The sequence below is a fragment of the Stegostoma tigrinum genome, chromosome 26 (genome assembly GCF_030684315.1).
Source record: "Stegostoma tigrinum isolate sSteTig4 chromosome 26, sSteTig4.hap1, whole genome shotgun sequence".
Taxonomy (NCBI): domain Eukaryota; kingdom Metazoa; phylum Chordata; class Chondrichthyes; order Orectolobiformes; family Stegostomatidae; genus Stegostoma; species Stegostoma tigrinum.
The window spans coordinates 44,276,173-44,295,903 of NC_081379.1; positions in this window are offsets into that span (position 1 = coordinate 44,276,173).

Sequence of the window (19,731 nt, forward strand, 5' to 3'; positions counted from 1 at the left end):
CTGGAGGATTTTATTACCAAATATTGATAGGAATTCTGTTAGAGTAAAACTTCAGAATACAGCAGTTACTGCTGCAAAAGGAGGCATGGTTTTGAGAATGATTCTCTTCTTCACTGGTTTCAATATTTCCTGTATAGGTCTCTGTTGTTTCTTAACAGGAGGTACCTGTCCAGAAGTCTCCCACACCGAACTGATCTAAAGATAAATGTGTAAATACAAGCCAAACAAACCTAGGATTAAATAGAATTTAAAAACTCATCTACATTAAGGTTCAAAATCAGAGTCCGAGCTGTGAATACTGAACAACGGATGACCCATTAGTGGGCCTTTTGGTACAGCCAGTCTGTATATTATCCCCATAGAAGTTAAGTTTTCTGGGGGGGGAAAATAGTCAAAAAACTTAGAGACTTAAATTATTTCAATGTGTTAGAAAATCAAAGAGTTATGTTGAAGTTAAAATAAATAATTTGTATTTCTGTTGCAACAAAAATGGGCTGCGGGGAGAAGATTCTCCTTTAGATTAGATTAGATTTGGGTTTATTGTCATGTGCATAAAAACACAGTGAAAAATGTTTTCCCGCGTGTTATACGCGGAGGTGTCAGTATGCTTCAGTGCTATCCTGAAACACTGAACATAATACAAGATTTTACTGCAACAGAGTTCATCTTTCTCTCTTAAATTACCTGGGTGTTTCCTCAAAAAGCAGACAACTGCAACTTTACTTTGATGTAAATCTCAGATTGAGTGTGTGAACTGGAAATGATTGTTTAACAAGATTGTATTTTTAGTGGCAAAAAGCTTAAAATAATGTGACTGCTATAAATCTGAAATAAAAGCTGAAAGTGATGAAGAAACCGAGCAGTCTGGCAGCATTTGTGGTGACAGAAACAGAGTTAACTCTCTTCAAGAGTCATATTGCACTCAACCGTAACTGTTTCTCCAATACTTTCTGCTTGTGTTGGAAAAAATGCAAACCTTGTCATTCACAACATGGAAAGCAGATGAGCCCCAGCTCAGTTTGGGTTTTCAGGAATGCAGCAGATGGAAGATCTGCCCAGATTGTAGTTAGGTAAGAAATCTACAATGGCCCTCACAGAGACTTGTGGCAGAATTCAGTGAACAGAATTAGTTTGAAAGCTGAGAAAGCAGCTGGGTATCTGTTGTCAACCAGGACAAGAAGCCAAGGAATCCATAGTTGCAGGGTGTTAAATTAGAATCAGAAGGTCACTTGACCATATATCCAATGGAAGGATCTCCATACAATCTTGCCTGGGAGAACAGCTGGAACACAGATGAGAATTAAAGTTAATGCTGGAGAGCTACGGCATATCTTGTGGGCTGGGGCCTACAAAAGTGAATGAACTTACAAGGAAGTCGGATTTGGGAATTCTTGGATGGAAGTAATAAGTAGAACAGAGTTCATAAGATAAGTAACTATAATGTTAGGTTAATAGGGCTTGCTTTGCTTAATTCACTTGTCTAAAAGTAGAGGTGCAGGGCAAAGCTAGAATATTTAATGAGTACTTTGTAACAATGCTTTACAGAAGAGGAATCTCACAAGATGTCTGTAGAAACAATAGAGATAATGGACTTGAAGTAAAAAGTGAGAGAGATAGATAGAGAGAGAGCACGAGAGAGAGAGACAGACAAAGCACTGGGGACGACTGTCTATGCTCAGACTGGATATTTCATCAGATCCGGTTGCTAAAGGCAGTTAAGTAGAGCTTGCACCAATCCCTTTCACTATCTTTTAATATTTCCTACACATAGCAGAGGTGTCAGAGGACTGGAGAGTGGTCAATGTAACACTGCTATCCAAGAATGGGTGTAATGATAGTCCTAGTAACTATAGATCAGTGAGTTAGTAATATCAGTGATGGATATTCACTTAGAAACAGTAATATGAGAAAAAGCTCAACAGGTACCTGAGAAGTTTCTGAACATCAGAAATACATAATCAGCTGAATTTTATATTAAGTAACAGAAGATTGAAGGGAAGGAAGGAGGTGTTATTTATATAACTTTTAAGATAGCATTTGATGAAGAATCAAATTTGGGCTAGTTAATGAAATTAAGGCTATTAAGATTAAGAAATTAGAAGGGACAGTGTTAATTCCATTAAAAATGTGCTTAGGGGACAGGAAACAGTGAGTTATAATAAATGTTTATTTGTCAGTGTGGAGACAATGCCCTTCCTTGAGGGTCAATGCTCAAACCACTGCTTTTTTGCTTTAGCTGTGCATAAACTATTTGGAATAGAGTATCAGAAATTTTCAATGGAAATTGGACTGTCAGATTGTGAAAGAACATATGCTAGTCAAATGGGCTGTTCTCTTTGGTACAAAGGATATTGATGGAAGGTTTGGATCAAGGTGTGCAGCATTATGAAAGGTTTGGATAAGGTAACAAGGAAAAGCTGTTTCTATTAGCTGATGGACAGGACTAGGAGATACAGATTATGGGCAAGAGATGCAGCAGAAATGTGATGAAAAACTGTTCATGCAGGGAGTGGTAATGATCTGGAATTTTTTTGCCAAAGAGGTTGGTGGATGCAGAGATAATCAGTGATTTCAAAAGGAAATTGGATGGGTCCTTAAAGGAAATAAACTTTCAGGGCCACAGGGATAGAGTAGACAGGTAGAACTGACTAGACTGTTACACGAGAGCCAGCATACACTCAATGGGTTGAAAGACCTCCTTCTGTGCCATAGATTCTCTCAAAGAACAAATGCATTTTCTCAAAAAGATGTTAATGAATGCTCCAATGCTCAGTGGATGAAGACCCTGTCTATACAGCGCTCACAGCCTGCAGTGTATCACACTAACTGATTCCAGTTGCTGTCACAGTAGCAGTTGATACACTTTCTTTCTCCGACCTGCGGATGTAGATACAAAGAAAGAATCAGCCAAAGCTCCTTTCGAGTCGTGTGTGCAGTCTACTTGTGCAGATGTCCCCCTGTGGACAGTAATGGGAATTCCTCCAAAAACCAAATGACCCAGGGTCCTAGTCCAGCTTTGAGGAAGTAGAGGTCTCCTATGTCTGCTACCTAACCAAGAAGACTATCGATTTCTGTCTTTGCAAGCTGCAAACCACAGAGCCACGTGGGCCACAGTTAAAGGTTAAACTCTAATTCTGTCAATTTGTATAGATTTTAAATGACTTGTGCTATCCTCCAAACATTGAAACAAATCAGGTAGAAAATTATTTTCTTGAAAATCACAAATTGGCCTGAATCAAAGATTTGAGACTGAGGTAAAAGAACGAACTTCAGATGTTGGGGATCTGAAACAAAAACAGAAATTACTGGAGAAACTCAGCAGGTCTGACACCTTCTGTTAAAAGAAAGCAGAGTTAATGTTCAAAGTGTCACCAGACGCAAAATGTCAATTCTATTTTCACCGCACAGATGCTGCCAAACTTGCTGACTCTCTCGAGCAATTTCTGTTTTTGTTGAGAGGTATCTTCTTAAGCCTGTGTGCAATAACAACAAATTTGTATTAGTATGACACTTTCAAAGTAAGGAAAAGTTTGAAGGTGCCTCACAGGAGGAGTTTAACCGAGAAGATCTTTCCACCTGGTGAAGGAGATGAAAACTAGGAACCATGAAGTATGAGCTCAAATTCAATAGGGAATTCACGAGAATCTTCCTCACCCTGAGAAAGGTGAGAATGTGGAACTTGCCACCATACACCACACTTGGGATGAATACCACAGCTGCATATACAGGGAAGGTAGAGCAAACAGAAAATAATTGTAGGGTTATATTGAAAAGGTTGGATGGATAATGGGAGAAGACTTGTTTGAAGTGTAACATCTAACAAAACTTGTTACTGTGATATGTATTGGCAAGCTAATGTGATGAGTATTGTAAGCTTTTTTTATGTTTTTATTTCTATCCAAACTAAAATCGATAGCCAGCGTTTTAAACGACCATTCTCAAAGCCAAATAATACTGCAGTCAATCCACCATAACTGTAAAGCAAACTGCTTTTTTGAAATGACCAAACTCCGAGGCCAGCCAGCATATACTACTGTGTGCAGGCGGCAGAGAGAACCAATGGAGGCTGTTGAAAAGCTTTCAGCCACCAGAGGGCAGTCTCTGACACCAGTTAACAACATTGGTCCTAAAAGCAATGGATAAAATGTTCATAACTGAGCAGAACAACGAGTTGGTTGTTTTGCTCAGTGATGAACATTTTATCCATTGCTTTTAGCTTTCAAATTGCTATTTTATAAATTGGTGATTAACTTTCCTTCATTAAAATATGCATAAAACACTGGTTTGGCTTCAACTGGAATATTGTGTAGAGTTCGACCCTCAATTTAGGAAGGATTTAATTTTAAAGAGGGTGCAGAAAGTATTAAAGATGATTCCGTGCTTGAGGAATTGGATTGGGTAAACTGGGGCTGGTCTCCTTACAGAAGGTAAAGTTGAGATGAGGTAATGACAGAGGTACGTCCAGAATCATGAGGGATCTTGAAAAGCAGACAGACAAACTTTCGAAGCGTGGAAAATCAAAGAAATGCAGAATTAAGATTGGTTGACGAGCAAAGAGACAACATTAAATGAGAAAACCACACAAAAAAAATGCAAACTATACTATAGATTCAATTGAATGGGAGAAGATACAAAAGAATAGCAAAGGTTGGTAAAACAGATAGAAGCTACAAAAAGGAAACTTCCAAAGGATAACAAAATTGACACAAAAATTTTGTTTTGTTAGGAGTTGTTACGAGCAAAGAGGGTGGCTAGAGGCAACATGGAGCCCTTGAAAACTGATAATGTTGGCACTGCCAGAACTTGGTAGACACGTTGAATAATTACTTTTCCTCAGTAACAGCAGAGAAAGGAGTCATCGTGCTAACATCCTAAAAAGATAATGAACTGGGGCTAGGGATTCAACAAAATGAACATAAACAGTAAGGAAATAAATAATCACCAGAATCAGAATTTCTGAAGTAAGTGAGAACATTGTAAATGTCATTTAACCTTCCAAAGTTCTGTTGATTCAAGTCAGAAATGGTACTTGTCGTTCGCAATGTAAGGAAGGTGTATGAGGAAAACCAGGAAATTATAATTTAGTGATCCTGCCATCAATTGCTGTGAAGTTATCAGAGTCAATACTTCAGGATAAAGTGTCTGGCCATGCTTTGAAATGGTTTAGCTGATCAGGAAAAGCCATCGTGAATCTGTGAAGGATAGGCCATTCCTGTCAAATCTGGTGAGACGTTTTGAAGACGTGACTTAAAAACAGCACATGTTAATGGATAATAAAATGTGAGGCTGGATGAACACAGCAGGCCAAGCAGCATCTCAGGAGCACAAAAGCTGACGTTTCGGGCCTAGACCCTTCATCAGAGAGGGGGATGGGGGGAGGGAACTGGAATAAATAGGGAGAGAGGGGGAGGCGGACCGAAGATGGAGAGTAAAGAAGATAGGTGGAGAAGGTGTGGGTGGGGAGGTAGGGAGGGGATAGGTCAGTCCAGGGAAGACGGACAGGTCAAGGAGGTGGGATGAGGTTAGTAGGTAGCTGGGGGTGCGGCTTGGGGTGGGAGGAAGGGATGGGTGAGAGGAAGAACCGGTTAGGGAGGCAGAGACAGGTTGGACTGGTTTTGGGATGCAGTGGGTGGGGGGGAAGAGCTGGGCTGGTTGTGTGGTGCAGTGGGGGGAGGGGATGAACTGGGCTGGTTTAGGGATGCAGTGGGGGAAGGGGAGATTTTGAAACTGGTGAAGTCCACATTGATACCATATGGCTGCAGGGTTCCCAGGCGGAATATGAGTTGCTGTTCCTGCAACCTTCGGGTGGCATCATTGTGGCAGTGCAGGAGGCCTATGATGGACATGTCATCAAGAGAATGGGAGGGGGAGTGGAAATGGTTTGCGACTGGGAGGTGCAGTTGTTTGTTGCGAACTGAGCGGAGGTGTTCTGCAAAGCGGTCCCCAAGCCTCCGCTTGGTTTCCCCAATGTAGAGAAAGCCGCACCGGGTACAGTGGATGCAGTATACCACATTGGCAGATGTGCAGGTGAACCTCTGCTTAATGTGGAATGTCATCTTGGGGCCTGGGATGGGGGTGAGGGAGGAGGTGTGGGGACAAGTGTAGCATTTCCTGCGGTTGCAGGGGAAGGTGCCGGGTGTGGTGGGGTTGGAGGGCAGTGTGGAGCGAACAAGGGAGTCACGGAGAGAGTGGTCTCTCCGGAAAGCAGACAGGGGTGGGGATGGAAAAATGTCTTGGGTGGTGGGGTCGGATTGTAAATGGCGGAAGTGTCGGAGGATAATGCGTTGTATCCGGAGGTTGGTAGGGTGGTGTGTGAGAACGAGGGGGATCCTCTTGGGGCGGTTGTGGCGGGGGCGGGGTGTGAGGGATGTGTCGCGGGAAATGCGGGAGACGCGGTCAAGGGCGTTCTCAATCACCGTGGGGGGGAAGTTGCGGTCCTTAAAGAACTTGGACATCTGGGATGTGCGGGAGTGGAATGTCTTATCGTGGGAGCAGATGCGGCGGAGGCGGAGGAATTGGGAATAGGGGATGGAATTTTTGCAGGAGGGTGGGTGGGAGGAGGTGTATTCTAGGTAGCTGTGGGAGTCGGTGGGCTTGAAATGGACATCAGTTACAAGCTGGTTGCCTGAGATGGAGACTGAGAGGTCCAGGAAGGTGAGGGATGTGCTGGAGATGGCCCAGGTGAACTGAAGGTTGGGGTGGAAGGTGTTGGTGAAGTGGATGAACTGTTCGAGCTCCTCTGGGGAATGTTAATGGATGTGACTTATTTGGCCTTCAGGAGGCATTTTATAAAGGCCTTCAGAAACATGAACAAAAGAAGCTGGAAAACCTCAGCAGGTCTGACAGTATTTATGGAGTGAAACAGCATTAATGTTTTAACTAATGATCTTTCATCTGAGCCAAATAGAAGCCTACAGACGGTGATTTGGGGTAGGAAGAACAAAAGAGAAGGGCAGTGATCAGATGAAGTCACAAAAGATTTCACAATACAACAACCAAAGGAAACTGTTAGCTAGAGTTGGAACTTGTAGAATGGAGGCTGGTTATGAACCTGATTAGGAAATTGATTGAATAAGATTTGGAATGGCTATAATAGAAAGTACTCTCATTGGCAGAATATGGTTATTGGAGTTCTGTAAAGTTTGGTTTTGGAAACTATGTATTATTCACTAATTGCTGTTGCTATAAAAAACATCCAAATTTGCCAACGACACAAAGATAATGGCATTGTAACCAGTGCAGGCAGAAGCACAATGTTTCATAGAAATATTCATCATTTTGAAACCACAGGCAAGCAGATTTCAATGTAGGCAAATATGACATAATTCACTATGGATGTAAAAAAGATCCATACTACTTAAATGACAAATAGCTAGAAAAAAAATGGAGGTCCAAAGAGACCTGGAGTTTCATGTACATAACTAAAAGATCATTAATCAATGAAAATAATTAAACAGGCTAATGGAATGTTGGTCCTTCTACTTAGATGACTAGAATACAAGGGAGTAGAGGTCATGTTTCAGCTGTAGAATACCAATTAGACCACACCTGGAGTCACTGAACAGTTCTAGGCACAACACCTTGGAGGGAGACCAAGATGGATTTACCAAATTTATATCAAGAGTTAAATTAAATAATGAGGAGAGATTTCACAAGCTAGTAGTTGTGCTCCCCGGAATGATCAAAGTAAGGGATAGCTAAGTCAGATAAAAGGAAAGGGGAGTGAAGTCAGGAGACACATCTACAGAGAAGTAGGAACTCTCTTCTGCAAAAGGCAATTGATAATCAGTTTTAAATCCAAAATTGATTCATTTTTGTTCATTAAAGATATGAAAGAACCTGGCACAAAGGCCCAATTATGAGGTCAGGGAGCAGCCAAAATCTCACTAAATGATGGAACAGGCTTAATAATGAAAATGACCTCCTCTGTTCTCAACATTTAGCCTGTCACTCACCTGGACTGGTGCTCAGCTTGTTTGTCGCCTGGTTGTTTCAGTTACCTTGTTATTCGTTATTTAATTACACATTAAGGAATCACATTTCCAGGGATTTTGCATTAGTGGTCAGTGACTTTACCTCATTCCTCCCCAGGTTTGAGGATTTAAAGGGATCATGTACCAAACGGGAGAGTTGATAGACAAGGTAATTTCTCATTGTTATGCTTGATGCCCTCATCATCAGCATGAAATTGGTGTGAGGCTGATGTGCATCCTCTAGACTCAGGACCGTCTCTTAATTTAATTTAAGGAGTTTTCTTTATTTGGTTATAATTTATAATCATTGTTTGTGCTGCTTTCACAGGAGACACTTGTTAACTCTTTGGTGACCATTGCCATCCTAATTGGTGATTCACATAAAAGAGCTGGCCGTTGAGTGTTCTTCTGGTGCAGTGTTAATGTCCTCTACCCCTGCCTAGGTGACCTCCAGAGATGTGCCATAACTTTTCTGAAAAGATTGATTCTTTTTAAGAAATAAAAATGGTTAGCTGCTGAGCTTGGTTTGTCATTAATCTACCTGAGATAGTTCATACATTTCAACCAACACTAAAGATGATCCATGTAAAAAATTGTTTGGTGGTACAGAATTTTATCATGCCTGAAAAGAGACATGGAGTCGAACATTTGCCTTGCACTCATCATGACTGAAAGGAAGAAAAAAAAACTTTAGAAAAGTAGCAATAAAGTTCATGATTTATGAGGGTAGGGCAGGAAGGTGGAGTTGTAGTAGTAGTCTTATTAAATGGGCAGGGCTGCCTCAAGAGGTCTTAGGATCTACTTCTGTTGAATTACTAAACTCAAACTTCTGGGCCAGCATTTATAATTTATCCCAGAGGTGGTGTTGGTGAGGCACTTTCACAAACCATGGCCTCTCCCCATGCCATTATGGGAATTCCAGGATTTTAACCCAGAAACAGTGAAGGAACAGCGATATATTTCAAAATCAGAATAGTGAGTGGGTTGGAAGGGAACTCGCAAGTGGTGTTTCCACATAACTACACTATGGAATCTTCCACAAAGATAGGTGGAGGGACAGGTGATATTGAAGAGGTGGAGAGGCTGCAGAAGGACTTCAACAGGTTAGGAGAGTGGGCAAAGAAGTGGCAGATGGAGTACAATGTGGGAAAGTGTGAGGTCATGCACTTTGGTAAGAAGAATAAAAGCATAGGCTATTTTCTAAATGGGGAGAAAATTCAGTAGTCTGAAGTGCAAAGAGACTTGGGAGTTCTAGTCCAGGATTCTCTCAGGTAACCTTGCAGGTTGAGTCAATAGTCAGGAAGGGACATGCAATGTTGGCATTTATTTTGAGGACTGGTATATAAAAGCAGGGATGTTCTACTGAGGCTTTACAAGGGCCTGGTCAGGCCACATTTGGAGTGTTGCATGCAGTTTTGGGCCCCATATCTCAGGAAGGATGCACTGGCCCTGGAGCGGGTTCAGAGGAGGTTCACGAGAATGGTCCCAGGAATGGAAAGCTTAACATGAGGAACTTTTGAGGACTCTGGAACTATACTCGTTGGAATTTAGTAGGATGCAGGGGAATCTAATTGAAACTTACAGAATAATGAATGACCTGGACAGACTGGACGTTGGGAAGAAGCTTCAATTGGTAAGAGAGAGAAGGACCCGAGGGCACAACCTTACAGTAAAGGGAAGACCTTTTAGAACGGAGATAAGGAGAAACGTCTTCAGCAAGAGAATGGCGAATCTATAAAATTCGCTGCCACTGAAGGCTGTGGAGGCCAGGTCATTGAATATTTTTAAGACAGAGATAGATAGGTTCTTGATTATCAAGGGTTACGAGGAGAAAGCAGGACAATGCGGTTGAAGAACTTATAAGCCGTGATTGAATGGTGGAGCAAACTCAGTGGACATCCCTAAGCAAATTGTGAGGGAAATGTTTGTGTTATTAATGTGCTGGAACAGCTTGGCTATGGGAATGGATCGTTCTAAAGCAGTATCTTCCAACATCACAGCTGGGTGGTCATCAGGACTCATAGCCTATGCTGTTTCCACATACCTTTTGTGGTATTGTGTTCAAATAGCAACCAAAATTGTTGAGTGACAAAGATAGCCTCTTTATTCAACTGTAGTAGCACAGTTTGAGGCAGTGATGGAATCCCAAGTAAGGTTTTACATTAGCCTCTTTATACACAATTCTTACATACATTAAAATTCTAGCACTATAGTGTTACATAATTGTATCTAATGTACATGAAGGTTTGCATGACATCTGTCCTGGGGCAAGAGGAGATATTTTAAACATTTGTTAAATGCTAGTTGTTTCTGCTGATGGGATTAGAGGATCTGTAAAGTCTGCTTGCATCAGTCCTTTTATAAGAAATGTTTGTAAAAATACTTGCCCTGATTTAAATAATTTAAAACTTATTACATGTACATAATAAAAGTATAGAAATTGATTACCACAGCTGGGTCATAAGATTTTATTTACTATTACCAGTTTTGACAGTTCTTGCACATTAATTCATGCAGTTTCACAGAAATGCTGTTTTATAGTAACTTCCTTAAAAGGGAATAGCAGCCTTATTTAACATGTACACACTAGTAAACTTGTTTGACATTCTGCAACCTATTCAAGTCTCAAGAGACGGGTGCTAAAGAGCTTTTTTAATATTATAATCTTTCCATAGTTTCGCATGAGTCATGGAAATAGAACGGCTTGAATGGCATTGTTCTGAACAGGTTACAATATCAACACTTATTCAGGGGTAGCCTTTGATATAGAAACAGGTCTAAACACTGCTGGCAGCATAGGGCCAATAAGGAGTGAAGATGTAAACAAGCAGTAATGGGCTAGAAGGGATGTTTTTAAATTTAGTCTATATTGTAATAGTAAAATTTACTACAAAACCATGGTTTTATGAATGAAATGCAGTGTAGTAAACACAGTGCACTGGTGAGTGAGTTAGTAAGAGTTATGAATGAATGAGAATGTGGTTTCAGTAAACAAAGTGCTTGTGAGTGCATTAGTATAAAAACCTATAATACCTAACACCCTACACAAAATTTACTATATCGAAACAAACCCTCTGCCCAACTGATTAAAACTGTTCCACAGTAACAAAATCTAATTAGATTAGATTCCCTACGCAGGGTGGAAACAGGCCCTTCAACCCAACAAGTCCACACTGCCCCTTGGAGCATCCCACCCAGACGTATCCCCCTATAACCCAAACACTCCTGAACACTACGGGCAATTCAGCATGGCCAATCCACCTAGCCTGCACATCTTCGAACTGCGGGAGGAAACCGGAGCACCCAGAGGAAACCCACGCAGACACGGGGAGAATGTGCAAACTCCGCAGTTACCTGAGGCTGGAATCGAACCCGGGTCCCTGATGCTGTGAGGCTGCAGTGCTAACCGCTGAGCACCGTGTTGTAATTAATCTAACACTATCAGCACATCTTTCTACACAATTATGCTCACCTGGCCTGTGCTAGCTTTTTGAAAGTACTAGCAGTTAGTTCCATTCCATTGCTGTTCCACAATAGTTCTGCAAATGTTTCCATTTTCAACTACTTATCCAATTTACTTTCAAAGAGTAGCTACTGAATCTGCTTCCACTACCTTCAGGCAGCACATTCCAAACCACTACAACAGGTAGCAAAAGTATTTTTCCTCAACTGCCCTCTATGTCTGTCTTTTAACTTAAATCAGTGCTTCCTGGTTCTCAAACTTCGTCAGTGGAAACCAGGTTTCACTTGGTTACACTTGTCAAAGCCCCTTGGAATTTTAAACACCTCAACTGCAGCTTCCCTGAACTTCTCTGCCATAAATGGAGGCTTCTCTGTGGTCTGTCTCCATATCCTCACTGTCCCTCAAACTTGATATTCTATGTGTTTGCTCCAAAATTTTGGCCTTCTCCCGCCAGTGGAATGGCCACGATACTAGAGTTGGGGGTGAACCAAGGATTAAATGAAGATTCAGCACAACCTTTTTGTTTACATTATTTCTCAATTTAGAGCACCAAGAATCCCATAAGCTGTTTTTCCCCCCCTGCTTATTTTGCCATCTTCAAAGACTTGTGTACGTAAATTCCGAGGAACCTCTGTTGCAATGGCTGGCTTCATAATTCTGTTCAGTTCAGATCACCTTTTCTTTTCTCAAATTTCCTTCCAAATTAACAACTTCTCATTCCTCTGAATTAAATTTCAATTGTCACTTTTTCCTATGTCAATGTTTGCCTTCCTGAAGTCTCCTATGATCTTTGATACTATTTAATTTGCTACATGCTGATCTATTCACCTCAATGGAACCTCTACGGCAGCCAATTCTACATTCTCACCACTCTATTTTAATGACCCTCTAATACTTATGACTTCTGGTTTTGAATTCCAGGTCTGTCGATCTTGTCAAATCCTTTCAAAATCTTAACAGACTGTCACATCTCCCTTCTGCCTTTTTCTCTAAAGAGAAAACCAGAAAATGCTGTTCTTCCCTGATGATTAACCGCTCAGTTCAGGTCCTACCCTTTCGAATATTTTCTACACTTTCTCAAATGACAAATGATTCTTTCTGTATTATGAAGAGCAGAACAATGCACAGTATCCCTTGAGTTTACTGCCTGAAGGCAAGTCCCACCAGTGCCCAGGAGAGGTGTGTATCAAGGTACAAATAACCAGACTCCCAGTCGAAGGTCCTGCTGTACTCAGGTCAGGAACTGGGCCAGGACCCAGAAGCCAAGCTGGATCAGCACTGCAAGCCATTGCTGCAGGTGAATTCCCTGTGGCTCAGCCTCTTTAACAGGGTCATTCCCCTTTCCTCCAGGATTGGGCCAAAAATGGGCTGTTCTCTAGGCAGGTTGCCTTGCACTATATTAATGAGCTTTTTTTGATGTCAAAAAGGCAGCTGATCTGATCCTGATCTTGCTGGAGAGAATGCCTGTCTCATTGGTGAATGGTTCGCGTAATAGGATCTCCCACTCCTCAGCAAATCCTGCTTTTCATTCTATAGTTGTCCATTCATTGTAGACAAAGTGACATTGACATAATCAACAGCAATTATTTTCTCACCAGGTTGAAGTGAGAACATCTTTTCAAAGAGATCTCAAAACGGAATGATACCTGCCTGTGATTTCACACTTCAGTGTGACATAACTCCACTGAGTAGTTGGTGTGGTCCATGATTTGGATAATCAAGAGTTACCAGCTGGGAACTTCATCTTATCACAGGCATTGTTGATCCTCTGATGGATCTCCTCTTCTGTCAAGAGGAATGATTGACAACTTCATCACAATTGCATTTCTGGGTTATCCAAACTTGACTCCTGGGATACTGTGAACAAGTTCAGTCCCTTGTTTAAGAAAGGACATACTAGCATTAAATAGTCGTCCAGGGAAGTTCTTCCAAGGGTTGTAGAACATAGCACAGTACAGCCTCTTCGGCCCACTAAGTTGTGCCGAACTTTTACCCTAAACTTAAAGTCTAACCTCCATCTCTACGTTTACATTACACGTCTGTTTAATAGCCACTTAAATGCCCCTAATGAGGCCGACTCCACTACCCTCTCCAGCTATGCATTCCACATCCCGACCACTGAGTAAAGAACCTACCTCTGATGTCTCCCTTTTATCTTCCTCCACTCATTTTAAAACTATACCTCTTCATAATAGCTACTTTCACCCTAGGAAAGAGTCTCTGGATGTCCAACGATGTCTCTGATAATGGGTACAGACAGACGACTTGTCTTCAAGAGGTTAAGTAATTTGGGCCTGTACTCACTGGAGTTTGGAAGAATGACAGGCAACCTTATTGAAAAGTACAAGATTCTTAAGTGTTTTTTAAAATTAAAAAAAAAGAGTAGATCCGGAATGTTTCTTTCCCCTTGTGGCAGATCCAGGACCAGAGGCATCATCTCAGAATAAGGGATTGCATGTTTAAAATGGAGAGGAGGTAGAATTTCATTTAAGGGTTGTTAATATATGGATTTCTTAATGACCCGGCCTCTACAGCAGTCTAAGATAAAAGTATATTCACAGCTGAGATGAAGATTTTTAATCAGGAAGGGAATCAAGGCAGGAAATTCAAGGTGAGGATTGTTACATCAGCCATGACCTTTTCAGTAACAGAGCAGATTTGAGGGGTTGAACGGCCTACTTCTGCATGAAACATTTAACTGTAAATAATTCCCACAAATAAAAAAGGGTCTTTCCAATAGAAAGGTAAGAATGTAGGTTATAAAAAACAGCTGAGCACCTTTGGAGGAACAGGGTGAAACAGGGTGCCAGGATTTTCCAGATTTTCATTATGTATCTTTGTAATATCTAGCATTCCACAAGCATGGTTGTACAATGGCAGGTGTGTTTTTATGTATCACAATGTAAGTGCCCCATCCAAGCTGAAACAGAGGGATGGCCTGTAAGTATAAGCGCATGAAATCAAACTGAAGATCAGCTCAGTTTTAGTTGCTGTCTGATTAGGGGAGTTTAGTTGGGAGATAGGTGTAAATATCCATATGGATCAAGTTGCTTTATTTTCAAAAATATTTTTTGAAGGATTCAGCTGCAAGCCTCCCAATCATGTCTGACTGTGTGAGATTTGACAGACTGGGAAAGCATGCTTACAATTTTAATACATACACAGACGACAAGGATACTAGCTTCCAACTTTATATATTCCAGGGTTTGATTTTTTCCAGGCTTACAACCTAAGAAATTCACCAACGGATGTGGAATTCTGCTTATTGGCCATTGCAATGATAAAAGCGAATCAATCACGGATTTCACTTCAGTATGAGGATGAGATGGGGGGGGGGGGGGGGGGGTGCTGGTCCTCGTTGGTGAAAGAGATAAAGAGGGACAATATGGAATTGACATTAAATTGTCACTAGATTAAATAACAGAGGCTGAGTTGCCAATGGCAGCATATTCTGCCAGTGTGCTTCCCAACCAGAGCTGGTGTTACAGAGAGCACTGACCTTCATTACAAAAAAGGGAGAGAACACTGTTCAGTGTTTGAAAAGGGAGATGAAAGCAGATGTGAAACTAATGGCGCTGCAGGCAGACAGATGGCTCCAGGTTGCGACACTCCTCCCCCATACTCTGTCACCAACAAGAACATTCTCACAAGCCTTCATTCAATAAGCACAATATGTAACAAGTAAATCCAGCATACAAACAGGCTATAAATTCCACCACTTGAGATGAAAATGTGTTCTTTTGGAACCCAAAGATGGGAAAATCTGGTTTAAAAAGCAGAGTATGGTGGCAGATACAAAACCAATTGTGAATTTGTAATCCAATGGCTGATTTGTATATGCAATAGCATCTATTTTGCACAAAAGCACAGTTCCTGCTCTCATGATTTCTTGCTAATGTTTAAGATTGTTAAAGTGATTTGCAAGTAATTCCCATTAAAGTTTGCAAAAATAAAACATGAATGGACAATGGGTGGTCTTAAAATGAGTTTCTGAAATATTGTATCCTACGTTCAGACTTTCAAACCAGTACTAACAGCGAGCATGACTGGTGGTGACAAAGGCTCTCCCAACCACCACCTCCACAGAACCACCACCAGGTGGCTGCACTGAGGAAAACACCAAGTCCCATACCCGTCTTGGCATATGCTTTTGGAAAGAATGTCTGGAAAGAGATGCACTGCTTTTTGATCAAGGTTCAGGCTGAGCAGCTCCAAAACACAGGACTGTGGGGTCTAAGGATTGTGTCCAGGAATGAACCCAGATAAGCATCGATAAAAGTTGCTGGTAAAGATCAGCAGATCAGGCTTGCACCTAGTTCTGAGGAAGGGTCACTGGACTAAAATTATTTCTACAAAATGCATGCAACGCTCCCTATCGCCTCTGAAATTGGAGTAGAAACTGTTAAGTCATGAAGCCGAGTAACAGGTCAATGCAACTCAAGACCAAATGATTTTTATTTCACTGATTAAATCTTCATATTTAAAGTTGACCATCAATATCTAATCTGAACAAAAGCTTCAGGCATGTGCAAGCATACATATCAAAAGAGGCTTGCGCTACTAGTAGTAGTTTGGAATCACCAAATGTATCAAAGCTTAAAATAAAATCCTCTTAGCACTTGAAGGTCAAGTTTCAGAGAGCTTTATATCTCATGATGAGTAGAGAATGTGATATGAAGCCCAGCTAAGCAGCAGCCTACTGTTAGAATTTTAGTTGGATGTTCGATCAAATCACATGCTTTGGGCACATGAAGTCAATCCTCTGCTTAAACTAGACATACTTGGTCTCTTTTTCTCCTCTGTACATCTGTCTCAAAGATCCAAATGTCTAAACAATCTATTCATTCACAAAATGAGAAGTATTGACATTCTGCAATAGAACATTGACAGTCAAGTTTAACATTGGTGCAAGTATTTAACAACCTAAAATCTCTCAACAATGACTAATTTAGCAACACAGAGACCTATGACAGTTTGGGACAATTCCTTTGGGGGTCTATAAAGTGATAGAATAGGGATAGTGAAACCTTGAAACTATGTTACTGCAAGCAGCCAGGGCTGAATTAATGCATATAATTATTTAATGCACATAATTATATAATGCACAAATTTGTGCATTATATAACTATTCCCTACTTACTGCATTTTGCTAGAGAAATAATCTTCCTTCCGAGCATTTGTGATCGCTTTAGGTCATTGAAACAGGCATTTGAGAGACAAAATAGATGGCTTCATGTGCATTGTCTGATAATGATGTTAGTACTTAATTTCCCACTTAAACAACCCTGGTAGTCACCTTAAATCACATTCCTACACAGTTTCCATTTTAGAGACTCAAAAACGTGCAGCAGTCCAGGTTGTGTGCAGTCTATAAAAACTTTACTCCTGTTGCTCACCACCCAGGGTGTCCTTGGGTTGGTGGGCTCAGCAATTTAGGCATCTTGGACCAGATGAGATGAGGTAATTGAATGAAGATGTGTTAATATGTTCACTGACAATTTAGAAATTTGCATGTAGATTATTTTCCAGCCAAACTGGTCCTTACCAGTTAATGCAAGAGGTAAAAAAGTCATCAACTCATGCACCTGGAGTTTACATTGTTCAAAACCTTGGTACAGTTAAATAGCAACTCTTTTGTAATTGTAGACCAGTTTCAACAGTTCTAAGGTATCAGTAATTGCAGAACTATGCTTCGTGACATTGAACAAAAATGGAGATTTCCCACAGATTTGACCACTGCGCAAAATCCATGAGCAACAATTGCTCTTGTACATCAATATTTTTGTCAAATTCACTCTGCAAAACTTGGCTTTGCTGGCTGGCCAGCATATTATTGCTTATTCCTAATTCCCCATGAGAATGGTGGAAGAGATCTGCCTTCTTGAACTATTGCAGTCTGTTTCTTTATTTGTTCATGTGGTGTGGCCTTCACTGCATGGGTCAGCATTACCCATCCATAATTGCTCTTTGAATACAGTGATTTACTAGGGCCATTTCAGGGGGCAGTTAAGAGTCACCTACATTGTGGTGGGTCTAGACTAACTAAGCCAGAACAGGACAGATTCCCTTCCTAAGAATACTAGTGAACCAGAATGCTTTTACAAGAATCAGCAATGGTTACATGTCATCATCAGAGTAACTTTTAATTCCAGATTTTTACTGAATGCAAATTTCACCACTTGCTATAGTGGAATTCAAATCCATGTTTCTCCAGTGAGAGCCTGGGTCCGCAGATCATTAGTCCAGTGATATTATCGCAACACCGTCACTTCCCAAACATCTCTGCAAACAAAGGTGACAAATTCCTGGCCTCAACAGCAACCTATAAACATGTTAAAATGAAACAACCAGATCAGGTTTGTACTGTAGTCAGCTGCAGACCAACAATACTGGTAAAAAGCAACAGACTGGTCACTGACCCTTTGGCCAACATGTTCATTCAATAAATGACACTGTTATAGCCAGATGTGTCAGTGCCTCTGGGGAATGGGGATCAGAAAAATATCCAACAAAATAGATCACCATGTTGTACTTACTGCCCTCCTTCAGCTAAAGGATTCTGACCAACTCTACTTACTTGAGAAGTGGGGACCCAAGCAAAGCAACAAGATGTTAAGTCTACCTACAGCATCATACCAGCAGAATGAACTAACATTTCAATTGAAAAAAGTTTTAAAAATAGAATTCTGTTAAATAGGTTTTCACTGAGTTGTCACACTGAACACTTCTTTGAACACAAAATCTGCAAGCAGCTTTCAATCTGTAAACTATTTTAATCCATGGATTCCTGTGGGGAAAGAAGTGAATTACCTTCTCATCCCTCCATTCTGCTCTTAGTATTGCTCAGTGGGTTAGTACTGCTGCCTCCCAGCACCAAGGACCCAGGTTCAATTCCAACCTTGGGCAACTGTCTGTGTAGAGTTTGCACATTCTCCCTGTATCTGCGTGGGTTTCCTCCAGTTTTCTCCCACAGTCCAAAGATGTGCAGGCGAGGTGGACTGGCCATGGTAAATGCAGGGTTACGTTTACCATGTAACAAGTTAGGTCTGGGTAAGGTGCTCTTCAGAGGGTCATTGAAGCTTGAAGCGCCAAGTGGTCTGCTTCCACATTTTAGGGATTTTATGTAATTGGTTGACTGCCTGGAAAAGATGGGAACAGCTTCTTGGTGGTAGAAGCTTTACAGCATCCAAGAGTCCCTTTTTAAACTGAAGCTTCACTATGAACAGAAATTGTCTCTGTTTAGTGTACAAGTGCAACCTCCTGATTCCCCAATATTCATTCCATTGGAGATGGATCAATGCCTAATTGCATAATCAGACCTCAGGACAGTATGTACAAACATTGCACTTATATACAGCTTACTTGTTAAATTGACAAATTGTACCTTGACACTGGCAACATATCAAATAGTGCTTGTGTAAATGTTTTCATTCACGGGATGAGGGAGGGCTAGCCACCATTTAATGTCCATCCCTAATTGCTCAGAGGACAGTTCAGAATCAACCACATTGCTGTGGGTCTGAGGTAACATGCAGGCCAGACCAGGTAAGGATGGCAGCTTCCTTCTCTAAAAGGGAATTTGTGAATCTGATGGGTTTTGCCCAAAAATTGACAATGGATTCGTGATCATTAGGCTCTTAATTCCAAACGTTTGTTGAATTCAAATTCCACCATCTGCCATGGTGGGATTTGAACCCAGATTCCCAGAACATGACCTGGATCTCTGGACTAACAGTCCGGCAATTATACCACTAGGCCATGTCTTCTGCAGCGTGATCAACTAAGTCAGTTAAATAGCTGTGCCTTAGCACCCACTCCAGATCAATTTGTCAAAACTGTACTTGGGTCACATCTGGCTCTTCTTTCAGCTAACCCTCTAGCACATGCAACTTCTTTATTACCAGGCTACAACCTGCTGCATTACATCATTGCAAGGTCTGGCTGGGGTCAATATTGATCACAAACGGTTTATGTTTTAGTAATGTGATCTCTTCCGCCAAGAGCAAACATGAGACAGTAAACACTGCATATAGCCTTCACTTTCATTACAAAATGCAGGAGACCACAAGAGTCTTAAGCCTGATGGACATCTATATGTGCAGCATAGAAATTAACAGAAATAAAGAGATTAGTTTTGCACTCACTGGGAAATTGTGTATAGAACATACTGTATTTAAAAGATGCAGGGAGACACCAATTTAAAGAATTTTACAAGAGCTGTATGTGCCAGAAACAAAATGAACATTCATTAACAGGTTAAAATTTGTTTACATATATAACATTGAAAAAAACTTA